The 14,182-nt window shown below is 40.5% G+C and overlaps 1 long non-coding RNA gene across 1 annotated transcript; it reads right to left on the bottom strand.

Annotated features, from left to right (window-relative positions):
- Nucleotides 1–4,045: 4,045 nt before the first annotated feature.
- Nucleotides 4,046–13,081, bottom strand: LOC131419981 (uncharacterized). The gene is made up of 3 exons (XR_009223420.1): nucleotides 13,007–13,081; nucleotides 6,761–6,815; nucleotides 4,046–5,507 (listed from the first exon to the last, which is right to left on the bottom strand). It is a non-coding gene; the product is annotated as an uncharacterized LOC131419981 (long non-coding RNA).
- Between the last annotated feature and the right edge of the window lie 1,101 nt (nucleotides 13,082–14,182).

Here is a 14,182-nt window from a genome sequence, read left to right as displayed (position 1 = left end):
GAAGAAATGTCTTCCTTCATGCTCTAGTCTAAGACCTAGAAGTCAAAATGCTATTATTTTCCCTAAGAACATTGTTTAAAATTTCCAGTGAAGTAACAACTGCAACTTTCAACTCAAACCCATTCCTCCAAGAGACCCTTCACCAAGTGGCAGGATATAGTAATTACTAGTTTTCTCATTAACGTCCTGAGAACTTTCAAAGAAAAAGAAACGATACTCTGCACACTTGTGGCACCCATCAACAAAGCACCTAGCAGCTTCATATCCTTTCCATTCAAAGCACCTTTCCATCCTTTTATTCGTGATTCTTTTCATTATCTATTCAAAGTAGAGCCAAGTTTGTTTTGTTCTGTTTTTCCCAATTAATAAACCTTAAGGGAAAAAGGATTAGGTGACTGCCTAAGATCATGCAGTGGAACAAATGTGGGAGGTGGAAGAAATCTAGGAATCTAATTAATGGTAAACAGCAATAATACCTCAAGGAGCAACTTCTGACTCCGAGGTCAGGAATATGGCTAACAGAATAGTTTCTACTGATTCAGCCAGAGAGCCCTTCAGTTATAGAGCTTGTATTAGTCCAAGCAAATCAAGGTATGCTGCACTAACAAGCAACTCTGACCAGAGTGGTTAACACATAGAATCTTTTTTTTACATCCCCCCTCCACAAAATCTGCTGGAGTCCAGCATCTTTTCCGGTTAGCTCCCTTCCGTTTGGTGAGTCAAAGATTTGGCAGGTTTCATTTTGTAGCTATGTCCTCTGGAACATGTCACCTCCAAGTTGCCACAGCAGGGGAAGAGAGAACTGGAGGGTTACACTTAAACGCTGTAGCTCAGAAGTGACACACATCACTTCCACTTAACAGCCTTTGGTCAGAACTAGTTACGTGGCCCTGCCTGTATGTTAGAGCTGGAAAATGTGGCAGAGCATGTGGATATGTGATGAGAGGTAAATATCTCTGCTACAGTCCCATCTCCAAATAGTTAAGCAAGCAGAATGGGAGCTGTGGGAGTAGATGTGGGGGACCCCTCAGGTATGTGAAAAAAGGATACCTTTTAGTAAAAGAGTCTTGTTCTCTCTACCTTCCCTTGGATCTAAATTTCTTTTCAAAAGAAGGTTAAAAATGGATGTGTTTATAAATGCACCATTATCACTGAATATTGTTCAGGGATGTAGCTAAAGCAAATCTGACGTAATGGCAACAGCACAGGGTTTAGAATCAGATGCCATGTCCTCAACTCTATCAGGTAACCCTGAGGATGTTACTGATCTTCTCTGAGCATCCATTTTCTTGTCTGTAAAATGGGGATAAAAATGCCTCCCTTTAAGGATTGTTGTGAAGGTGGGGTGTTTTTCCTTAGTCATAAGAGCCAGGGAAGGAGTCCTGCGAGGAGAAAATTGATCAGAGACATGAAGGCAGAGGAGGAATTTACAGATGAAGGGGACTGGGAAAAATGATCTATTGGGAAGGACGACTGCAAGTAGGAGGATTGAAAGAAAGTCATGTGGGTGGAGCATGGAGAGGGAGACTGAACATGGACCTTGTAGACTGTTGTTGCCACGTAACCACTTTCCCCGATGTAATCTGAAACCGGCCCTCGCAGTCTTGTTCAGAGGGCAGGGAGAGACCCAAGAAAGAGGCAGCCCAGCCCATTCCAGATTGGTAGGTGACAGTTTTAATTAGCAAAGGAACTTAAGAGGTTTGTTTTGGGCACAAGATGAGTAGTTTTCCGTACCTGCCCACCAGAATCTTAAAAGTTTATATAGAGGCTTTAACTGGGTTCAGTCATGTACACAGGAGGCCTTAACCAGGTTTAGTCACATACCCAGGCCAGAGTCTCATCACCACATTACTATCTCAAGGCTGTATCCTTGGGGAAGCTTCAGGGAGTGGGGAAGGCAAGTGGAGAGCACATTCCAAAGACGGGGGAGGGGTGGGAAGCTTCCACTTGTTCAGGACCAGCTCGCATGCCAAACAGGCAGTTACATGTTGTTGATGACCTTCCCCAACAACTGTGTTCAGAATTTTGGTCTCTTAGGATAACTAAGAGCAAAGGGAAGAACTTGACAGAAACCTCTTTGGTTTGAAAGGAAGGGAACGACATGGTCTGGTTTGTGTTTTAAAAAGATCACTCAGGTTGCAGTAAGGAGAAGCCGTTGGAGGCAAAGAGCACTGTAAGGAGACTAATCGAGAGGCCATGGGAGTAGGTCAACTGAGAGCTAAGGGTGGTTTGGATTAAGCAGGTGTGGAGAAAGAGATAAGAAGAAGGACAGTGTTTAGAAGGTAAAATCAACAAGACTTGATGGTAAATGGGATACGGTGTGTTAAGAAGAGGGAGGTGTCAGGAATGGCTCCCAGGTTTTTGGCTTGCCTAACTGGATGAATGGGACATCATTCCCTGAAATTAACCCTGGAAGGGGACCACGTTTGGGATATGGGAGGAAGATCAAGAGTTCACTTCTGAGTGTATGGAATTTTAGTTCCTTTAAGTAATTGAAGTGGAGATGACAAGAAGAAATCTCCCTAATACGCAAAATGCCTAGTGTTGTTCCCAGCACATAATCAATACAAAAAAATCAGTGACTATTATTGTTGTTATTCTTATTGTTATTACTATTATGACTTTCAGGGCCTTCCACAATGTGAACCCAGTTTACCTGTCCAGACTGAAACAGTACTGTTTGCTTTCAGGTACAGTCATCTTGTTTCTATCTAGTCTGTTTCCAACCTACCCATTCATTTTTTTTAATTGATTTTTTTTTTTTTGTGAGGAAGATTAGTGCTGAGCTAAGATCCATCGCCATTCTTCCTCTTTTTGCTGAGGAAGATTGGCCCTGGGCTAACATCTGTGTCCATCTTCCTCTACTTTATATGGGACACCGCCACAGCATGGCTTGACGAGCAGTGGCTCTGTCCGCGCCTAGGATCCAGGCCACAGAAGCAGAACACATGAACTTAACCACTATGCCACCAGGTGAGCCCCAACCAACCCATTCTTTATGGTCCAGTTCAGATGTCACTTCCTCCATAAACAAAGCCTTTTCTTATTCCCAATAAAATCTCCAGCCTCTGAAATCCTGTAAAAATTTGTGATTCTCAAAATCTGGATATTGGCATTATTCCAAATTGTGCTACTCTCTGACCAGAATCCCTTATCCTTCCAGCTCTCATACTCAATTATCTTCTCTTAGACAAATTTTGGATCTCTAGTTTCCATGTTCCCTCTGTTTTCCCTATCAGCACCTCTCTTCCTTCCCTACCCATCATTTCAGCCAGGTTCTTGTCAACAATCCCAACCCCTTTGTTTTTCAGTCCTTTTATTACAATTATCTAGCAAAATCTAATCCTGAACCAATCTGATCATCCACCACCTCCAGGATTTTATCTAGGCTTATTAAAATTACTAGAGAAAATGGCCCCACATGAGAACCGTCAGTACATTGGTGCAACTGTAAATTTGTGTTACAATTCCTATCCACAATTGGTGCCCTCCCTCCTATCAAGCAATTCTCAGTTTCCCTAAACTTGATGAGCTTGCCTTCAACAGAAGACTCAAGATGAGGCTGCTCTACCATCTGTTGAGAACTCCTGGACATACCTGAATCTATACCTGCACTCTCTTAATTCTCTCAGGTCATAAGGAAGAAAAGGTCCCCTCATTATAAGGGTTATTTGTTATATAAACTCCATTTCCACCCCAATCACCCCTTCAGGAGCTTGATCCTCCCTCCTTTATCACCAGCATCTTCCTTTGTACTGGCTCCCTCCCATTATCATTTAAACATGCTCAATTCTCTTCCACCTTTAAGTCAAAACAAAAAGACTCCCTTGCAATCACAAAAAACACCCCCTTGCAGTCCTGTATCTTCCCACTCTACTCCCTCTCCCACCATCCCAGCCTCGCTCTCCATTTTATTTAACCTCTTGGAAGTATTTGATGCTTCTTAAAGCACTCTCTTACCTTTGCTCTCATGATGTTGGGTCCACCTAGTTTTCCTTTAACCCTTCCAATCACTCCTCTGTTATGGGCTCCTCCTTAAGTCACAGGCCTCTTCTCTTCTTTCTCTCTACACTCTATTTGGGCAATCTTACTACTCAGGTGGCTGCAAATTACCACCTGTGCTTATGGTCCCCAGTGCATAGCTATCTCAAGCTCCAATTTTCCTCCTGAGATTCAGACTCACATATTCAACCATTTCCTGAATATTACAAATTGGCTGTCCCACAGGCACCTCAAGTTTATTATGATTATCATGTACACTTTCCCCCAAACTTGGTCTTTCTTCCGTCTTCCCTATCTCAATAGATAGCAGTACAATCTGCTTCAATAGATATCTGGACATGACACCCTAGTCTTTAAGTTCCTTAAAGCAAGAATAGTATCTATTTATTCACCACTGTATATCTAGCACCTCGGGCAATGCTTGGCACATGGTAGGGACTCGATGCACACCTAAGGAATGAATTACTTACTTACTCCTTATGGTCTTTAATTCCTCAAATTCAGTAAATTCCAAAGTCCTATTAATTCTTCCCTCCAAATACTCTTTCAATCCTTATTATTATTGTGGACACTAGCGTGCTTCAGGCCACTATTATCACTTTAATAGTCTCTTAATTGATCTCTTTGCCTCCAGTCTTGTCCCCTATCGCAGAGACTGCAAATTATACGCAATATCTATACTCCCTTCTTCCTCTTGGTAAGAGAACCAAGCACCGTGCCCCCCAGCTAGAGACCGCATCTCTCAACCTCCCTGGCTGCTCCATACGACCAAGCTCTAATGTCACCTCGCCAAGTAAGTTCTGGTCACTACCCTGTAAAGGAAGTGACACGCGCACCTTCTGAACCACATCCTTAAAATAGACATGCTTGTCATCCTTTTCTTCCTTCTCTGTAGTCTGGATTGTAATGAGACGATGGGGACTCAGGTTGAAACTTGCAGGTCAAAACAGCATAGAAGGGGATGAGGGAGGCTCAAGATAAAAGGAACCCTATCCTCCTGGACTGTTTTCCACCTCAAAATTTTATGTGAGAGAGAAATAAATATTCTTTCTTGTGGAAGCCACAGTTATTGGGCCTCTGTTAAAACAACTAAACCAATACGCTAACTATTAATCCTTTCTGCCTCCCAGCCAGGATCTTTTTTCTGCAATCCAGCTAAAATGATCTTATTACATTGCAAATCTGATCAGGTCATTGTCTTATCTGTTTTTGTAGCACTCACAGCACTTGGTCCATGATCTTGTTTATAGCAAGCATTCAATAATATTGGTTGTTGATTGATGAATTATGAAGTTCATTTTCTAGTGGTACCTAAATCATAAAATTTAACTTTCAGTTGTATGTGACATCATGCATAAGCAGTGGATGAGAGCAGCTTGAGGCTTCCTCGGCTTCTGAAATCACCCTAGATGGGCTTCACCCCCAACTCCATTATCTGATGACCAGTCAAAGGGTCAGCAATCTTACCACAAGGGGCAGAATTCCTGTGAGTGCCACTGGCCACCCTAAAGGCAAGGAAGGAATATAACAAGAAAGAAGGAGAAGGAGAGAAAACAACACAGAACTCCGTTTAGTGAGAGGCCGTAGAAAGTCATTATAAATTTGTTCATACTTCGTGATGAAAGCTGTACTGGTGACCACTACAGATTAAGCCATAATAGCGTCTTCAGGTGCTGCATTTCTGCTAGGAAGATGATCGTCACAAATTTAGATTTCTATTCAACTAATATTTATTGAATCTATACTGTATGCCAAGAACTCTGCATGAGAAAATCTCCTAAAATAGTTCAGTGTTTGAAGCTCCACTTGTTGTCCAGAGAGGGTTCCTAGACTACCTGAGGCTTGGCAAGATCTCCCAGAACAAGCCCAGATTTGAAGCCTCTTACACGAATCCTCTCAAGTGCTAATCAGCTCAACTCCTAGACTTTGGCTAAAATGTGGACAGTGTCAGAAACTCCAAGTTCAGAGCCAACTCCTCCTCAAAACATATGTTTTTAAAAGATTCGCTAGTTTTTCTCCTAGTATAAATTATCTTAAATTTTAAAACCATGAGTCGTCAGTCAGTGAGACTCTATCATAAATTGCCATCGATAATGCAGTTGTTTTTCACAAAGCACTCCGTTACACTTATCATTTGGAAATGAAAGCCACATTTTTGTGTGACACACAGAACAAATTGCACCAGACAAATAAAGGCACCTGGGTGATTGATGCCTTCAGCTGGGTGCCTGCAATTCCTATTTGTATTCACTTTCTCTTTGTGTTCTTTTTTTTTGATTCAAATTTTGTACCTCAAAGAAATGAACTGATCTAGATGTTAAAAGGCAATGAGGATCACTTGGAATCCAAAGTGTCCTTGTTCACTGTGAAGTTTTTAAGTGATACAAGTTTTTGTTGTTTTTTCCCATGGATTGTAGTTTACAAGGCAGAGAACAAAGCAACAAGTTTTAAGGCAATGTAAATAATCCAAACTCCCAATTGCTAAAAAAAGAAAAAAAAGCAGGATGTTTTCTAAAAATTTATCTTCATCTTAAACCCATTAAAGTTTTGAAAATTCCTGAACAGAAGAAACACCTGAAGCCTCGAGGCAGAGTAGCTTTCTGAAGAAAAAAACACATTAATATTTCATGTGGAAGGAATTTTTCAAGGTGCATATCAGTTCTCCAAACCAGTGAGATAGCTCACATTCACCGCCAGCATAGGGCTTTTGAGTTCCATTTGGGGGAAGGGTGTCAGATAAATTCTAAACATTGCACACCTGCTTCCCTGGTCAGCAAATCTCCATACTCTGAAAGACAATGAGATCTCCAAATCTGTAAGATAAAAGAAAGAACAATAATAATAGCTGCTTGCATTTCTTCATGTTACTTACTGTGTGCTAGGCTCTATGCCAGGCACTTTATCTGGATTATCAATTTTTTTTATCACATCAACCTTTTGAGATGGATATTCTTGCTCTACATTACAGATGAGGAAATGGAGGCCTAGAGAAATTATTTGTTAATGTTGCATAACTAGTAAGTGATCAAGTAAGGATTTAAAGACAATTTTTTAAAATTAATAGACTTTTTTAGAGCAGTTGTAGATTCACAGCAAAATTGAGTGAAAAGTACAGAGAGTTCCCATATAACCCCTGCTCCCCTACATGCACAGCCTCTCCTACTATCAACATCTTCCATCAGAGGATACATTTGTTACAATCGATGAATCTACACTGACACATCATAATCACCCAAAGTCCGTAGTTTACGTTAGGGTTCACTCTCAATGTTGTACATTCTATGGGTTTGGACAAATGTATAATGACGTATATCCATCATCGTAGTATCATACAGAATAGTTTCACTGCCCTAAAATTCCTCTGGGATCTGCCTATTCATCCCTCCCTTTCTCTAACCCCCGGCAACCACTGATCTTTTTACTGTCTCCATAATTTTGCCTTTTCCACAATGTCATATAGTTGGAATCATACAGTATGTAGCCTTTTCAGATTGGCTTCTTTCACTTAGCAATATGCATTTAAGTTTCCTCAATGTGTTTTCATGGTTTGATAGCTCTTTTATTTTTAGCTCTGAATAATATACCATTGTCTGGACGCACACTGTTTATTTATCCATTCATCTGCTAAAGGACTTCCAAGTTTTGGCAATTCTGAACAAAGCTGCTCTAAACATCCATATGCAGACTTTTGTATGGACATAAGTTTTCAACCCCTTTGAATAAATACCAAGAAGCATGATAGCTGGCTTGTGTGGTAAGAGTATGTTTAATTTGTTAGACACTACCACCCTGTCTTCTAAAGTGGCTGTACCATTTTGTATTCCTATCAGCAATGAATGAGAGACCCTGTTGCTCCACACAATTTTCAGTATTCAACGTTATCAGTGTTTGGGATTTTTACCTTTATAATAAGTTTGTAGTGATATTTTGTTGTTTTAATTTGCAATCCTTGATGACATATGATGTGAAGAATCTTTTCATATCCTTATTTGCCATCTGTATATCTTCTTTGGTAAAGGGTCTATTCAAATATTTTGCCCATTTTTAAATTGGGTTGTTCATTTTCTTGTTGTTAGGTTTTAAGTGTTCTTTATATATATTTGTGCGTGTGTGTGAGGAAGATCAGCCCTGAGCTAACATCCATGTTAATCCTTCTCTTTTTGCTGAGGAAGACCAGCTCTGAGCTAACATCTATTGCCAATCCTCCTCCTTTTTTCCCCCCCCCAAAGCCCCAGTAGATAGTTGTATGTCATAGTTGCACATCCTTCTAGTTGCTGTATGTGGGATGCAGCCTTAGCATGGCCGGAGAAGCAGTGCGTCGGTGTGCGCCCGGGATCCGAACCCGGGCCACCAGTAGCTGAGCGTGCACACTTAACCACTAAGCCACAGGGCCGGCCCTATATATTTTGAATAACAATCTTTCATCAAATATGTCTTTTGGAGGAGACATTACAACTGATACCACAAAAATACAAAGGATCCTAAGAGATTATCATAAACAATTATGTGCCAACAAATTGGATAACCTAGAAGAAATGGATATATTTCTAGAAACATACAACCTACTAAGACTGAATCAGGAAGAAATAGAAAATCTGAACAGTCCAATAACTAGTAAGGAGATTGAATCAGTAATCAAGAACTTCCAAACAAATAAAAGTCCAGGACCAGATGGCTTCACTGGTGAATTTTACAAAACATTTGGAGAATTAACACCAATCTTTCTCAAACTCTTCCAAAATTGAAGAGGAGGAAACATTCCCAAATTCATTTTATGAAGCAAGCATTACTCTGATACCAAAGCCAGATAAGGACACTACAAGAAGAGAAAAACTACAGGCCAATATCCCTGATGAATATAGATGCAAAAATTCTCAACAAAATATTAGCAAACCAAATTTGACAGTACATTAAAAGGATCATACACTGTGAACAAGTGGGATTTATCCCTGTGATGCAAGGAAGGTTAAACATGCACAAATCAATAAATGTGATACACCACATTAATAGAATAAAAAATAAAAATCAAATGATCATTTCAATAGATGTAGAAAAGCATTTGACAAGTACAACATGGTTTCATGATAAAAATGCTCAACAAACTGGGTATAGAAGGAATATACCTCAACATAACAAAGGCCGTATATGACAAACCCACGCTAACAACATACTCAGCAGTGAGAAGCTGAAACAACTTCGCCAAGATCGGGAAGAAGACAAAGGCGCCCACTCTCAAAATTCCTATTCAATGCAGGGATGGCTCAACATCTGCAAATCAATCAAAGTGATATACCACATCAACAAAACAAAGAATAAAAACCACATGGTCATCTCAATAGATGCAGAGAAGGCATTTGACAAGATACAACATCCATTTATGATAAAAACTCTCAACAAAATGGGTATAGAAGGAAAGTACCTTAATGTAATAAAGGCTATTTATGACAAACCCACAGCGAACATCCTACTCAATGGGGAAAGACTGAAAGCCATTCCTCTCAGAACAGGAATGAGACAGGGCTGCCCACTCTCACCACTCCTATTCAACATAGTACTGGAGGTTTTGGCCAGAGCAATTAGGCAAGAAAAAGGAATAAAAGGAATCCAAATAGGCAATGAAGAAGTGAAACTCTCACTATTTGCAGATGACACGATTTTATATATAGAAAACCCTAAAGAATCCATTGGGAAACTATTAGAAACAATCAAAAACTACAGCAAAGTCACAGCGTACAAAATCAATCTATAAAAATCAGTTGCATTTCTGTATGCTAATAACGAACTAACAGAAAGAGAGCTCAAAGAGATAATACCATTTACAATTGCATCAAAAAGAATAAAATATCTAGGAATAAATCTTACCAGGGAGGTAAAAGACCTATACAATGAAAACTACAAGACATTATTGAAAGAAATCGATGATGACATAAAGAAACGGAAAGACATTCCATGCACATGGATTGGAAGAATAAACACAGTTAAAATGTACATATTACCTAAAGCAATCTACAGATTCAATGCAATCCCAATCAGAATCCCAATGACATTCTTCATGGAAATAGAAAAAAGAATACTAAAATTCATATGGGGCAACGAAAGACCCCGAACAGCTAAAGCAATCCTAAGAAAAAAGAACAAAGCTGGAGGCATCACAATCCCTGACTTCAAAACATACTACAAAGCAATAGTAATGAAAACAGCATGGTACTGGTACAAAAACAGACACACAGATCAATGGAACAGAATTGAAAGCCCAGAAATAAACCACACATATACGGACAGCTAATTTTTGACAAAGGATCTAAGAACATACAATGGAGAAAGGAAAGTCTCTTCAATAAATGGTGTTGGGAAAACTGGACAGCGACATGCAAAAGAATGAAAGTGGACCATCTATTATTGCCATTCGCAAAAATTAACTCAAAATGGACCAAAGACCTGAAGGTGAGACCTGAAACTATAAAACTCATAGAAGAAAATATAGGCAACACACTAATTGACATTGGTCATAAAGGAATCTTTTCGGATGACATGCCTACCCAGACTAGGGAAACTAAAGAAAAAGTAAGCAAGTGGAACTTTCTCAGATTAAAGAGCTTCTACAAGATAAACGAAACCAGAATCAAGATGAACAGACAACCCACCAGCTGGGAGAAAATATGTGCAAAACATATATCCGACAAGGGGTTAATCTCCATAATATATAAAGAACTCACACAACTGAACAATAAAAAAACAAACAACACGATCAAAAAATGGGCAGAGGAAATGAACAGACACTTCTCAAAAGAAGATATACAGATGGCCAATAGGCACATGAAAAGATGTTCAACATCACTAATCATCAGGGAAATGCAAATCAAAACAACACTAAGATATCACCTCACGCCTGTTAGAATGGCTATACTCACCAAGACAAAAAACAACAAATGTTGGAGAGGATGTGGAGAAATAGGAACCCTCATACACAGCTGGTGGGAGTCCAAACTGGTGCAGCCTCTATGGAAAATGGTATGGAGATTCCTCAAAGAATTAAAAATAGAAATACCCTATGATCCAGCTATCCCACTACTGGAAATCTATCCAAGGAACCTGAAATCAACAATCCAAAGAGGCTTATGTACCCCTATGTTCATTGCAGCATTATTCACTATAGGCAAGAAGTGGAAGCAACCTAAGTGTTCCTTGACTGATGATTGGATCAAGAAGATGTGGTATATATATACAATGGAACACTACTCAGCCATAAAAAAAGACAAAATCGTCCCATTTGCAACAACATGGATGGGCCTAGAGGGTATTATGTTAAGTGAAATAAGCCAGAAAGAGAGAGATAAACACTGTATGATCTCACTCATATGTGGAATATAAACCAACACACGGACAGAGAAAACTGTATTGTGGTTACCAGGGGCAATGCGGGTGGGGGGGGCACAAGGGGTGAAGGGAGACATATATATGGTGATGGACAAACAAAAATGTACAACCCAAAATTTCACAATGTTATAAACTACTAAAACTTCAATAAAAAAAAATTCCTATTCAACATAGTACTAGAAGTTCTAGCCAGAGAAATCAGGCAAGAAACAGAAATAAAGGAATCCAAATCAGAGAGGAAGAAGTACAATTGTCCTGGTTTGCAGATGACATGATCTTATGTATAGAAAATCCTAAAGACTCCACCGAAAAACTTAGAACTAATCAACAAATTCAGTAAAGTTGTAGGATACAAAATCAACATACAGAAATCAATTGCATTTCTGTACACTAACAATGAACCATCTGAAAAGTAAATACAGTAATCCCATTCACGCTGGCATCACAAACAGTAAATTACTCAGGAATAAATTTAATAAACTTAATTTCAAAAGGTGAAAGATCTGTACACTGAAAACTATGACTTTGACGAAAAAAATTAAAGAAGATAAAACAAATGGAAAAATATCCTGTGTTCATGGATTGGAAGAATTAATATTGTTAAAATGTCCATACTACCCAAAAACATCTATACATTAAATATTATCCCTATCAAAATTCCAATGGTATTTTTCTGCAGAAAAATAAATAAATAAATTCTAAAAATTGTATGGAACCAGAAAAAACCCTGAATAGCCTAAGCAAAAGCTGGAGGCATCAAACTTCCTGATTTCAAACTATACTGCAAAGCTATAGCAATCACAACAGAATGGTACTAGCAAAAACATAGACACATGTACCAATGGAATAGAATAAAGAGCCCAAAAATAAACCTGTGCATATATGATCAACTAATATTTGACAAAGAAGACAAGAATCCTCAATGTGGAAAGGATAGTCTCTTCAATAAATGGGTTGGGAAAACTCAATAACCACATGCAGAAGAATGAAATTGGAGATCTATCTTATACCACTCATAAAAATTAACTCAAAATGGATTAAAGCCTTAAATGTAAGAACTGAAACCATAAAACTCCTAGGAGAAGACATAGCAAAAAAGCTCTTTGACATTGGTCTTGGCAATAATTTTTGATATGACACCAAAACACAAAAAACAAAAGCAAAAATTAATAAGTGGGATTACATCAAACTAAAAACTTCTGGAGAGAGAAGATGGCAGCATAGGAAGACTCTGAACTCACCTCCTCCCATAGACACAGCCAATTTACAACTAGTCTTGCAAAAACTACCCCTGAGAGAGAATTGAAAACTGGATAAGAGGAACCCCTGCATCAAACAGCAATCTTAATTGAGGTGGAAGAGGCAGAAACTCCCTTCTGGAGAGGAAAAATGCCACCTTCACAAGCCACAACACTTCACGGCTGCCCAGGAGCAACCCAAAGGTATGCAGCCTTCCCTGGAGGAGTAGGGTACCTGAGCCAGGGAGTGCTCCTGCTATAGGCATTTTTTGGACCCAGCTGTTAAAGCTGGCTGTTAAAGGGCCCACACACAAATTCACCCATTTCAGAAAGCAACCTAAAACCACCAGAAAGAAAGGTGCACAGTGCTTTCATGAAAAGAGACTCACCTGATAGGCTCTGAGTGCATCTTGGTGAGAGGTGAGACCTCTCCAGGGACTGGGACATTGGCAGCGGCCATTGTTGTGGCCTGATGTGGGCGTGCTGACATAGACGCTGGCAGACACCATTGGAGTTCTCCCCGTGGCCTGCTAGCCCAGGGTCTGCCCCACCCACTAGAGTACTGATTTAATCCAGCTCAGCCAGGGCAGGCAGCCCACCCTAGGGACTGGCCCCACCCAACAACAAGCCCTCGGGCAACTTGTGGTCCTGCATAGATTGGTGACTGGATTCTCCACAGCCTGGCAAGTGGATCCACCTCTGTGGGGCAGGGCATGCACAAGGAGCAGGTGGAGAGTGTGGGGTGTTGGTGGAGTGTGTGAGGCTCCTGCGTTGGAGAGACTGGGTCTACTTCAGGAGGTCAGGGCACACACACAGGGTAGGACTGTGTTGACTGTGTGTGTGGGCCTGTGGGCGATGAGGCTTGTCAGCTGCAGAAGACTTGTGCTACTCAAAGAGCCACATAGGGGATTGGGCCCACCTTCCAAAGCCTCAAACAATTGGGTGTTCCCGTGCCTGAGGCCAGCCCTACACAGCTGTAATCCTGAGAGAGCTGATAAGAGACTTAAAGGCCAGAGGCTTATAGCAATTATAAGCCCCTGAGCCTAACAACAAGCCACACTGGGAGCCTACCCACTTAACAGAAATACTGCAACAGGAATGTACTATGAGACCTTGAAGCCAACTGTGCTGGGGCTCCCCATACCTGATAAAGACACTGAAAGGCCCACAACAACTACACGCAGCTGAGCATTACAACAGCTGGCCAGGGGGACAGCTCAGCCTACCTGGGCACCTACGGGAAGAGCAACCACGCCACAACAGAAGGACACACATAGACCACACAGGGGTCACTCCTGGAACATTCAGAACTGGTGATGAGAGGGAAGCACACGTCAGGCTTCATAAGGCATCACTTATATAAGGTCACCGCTCCAAGATCAGGAGATGTAGCTGACCTACCTAATACGTAGACACAAGCACAGGGAAAGAGGCAAAATGAGGTGGCAAAGGAATATGTTCCAAGTAAGGGAACAGGACAAAACCCCAGAAAAGGAACTAAGTGAAACAGAAATAAGCAACCTACCCGACAGAGAGTTCAAACTAAGAGTGTTGAGGATGTTCAC

Source organism: Diceros bicornis, chromosome 22 (assembly GCF_020826845.1).
Source record: "Diceros bicornis minor isolate mBicDic1 chromosome 22, mDicBic1.mat.cur, whole genome shotgun sequence".
Classification (NCBI taxonomy): domain Eukaryota; kingdom Metazoa; phylum Chordata; class Mammalia; order Perissodactyla; family Rhinocerotidae; genus Diceros; species Diceros bicornis.
Note: the sequence above shows the minus strand (reverse complement) of the source record. Positions and strands in the feature narration are given on the sequence as shown.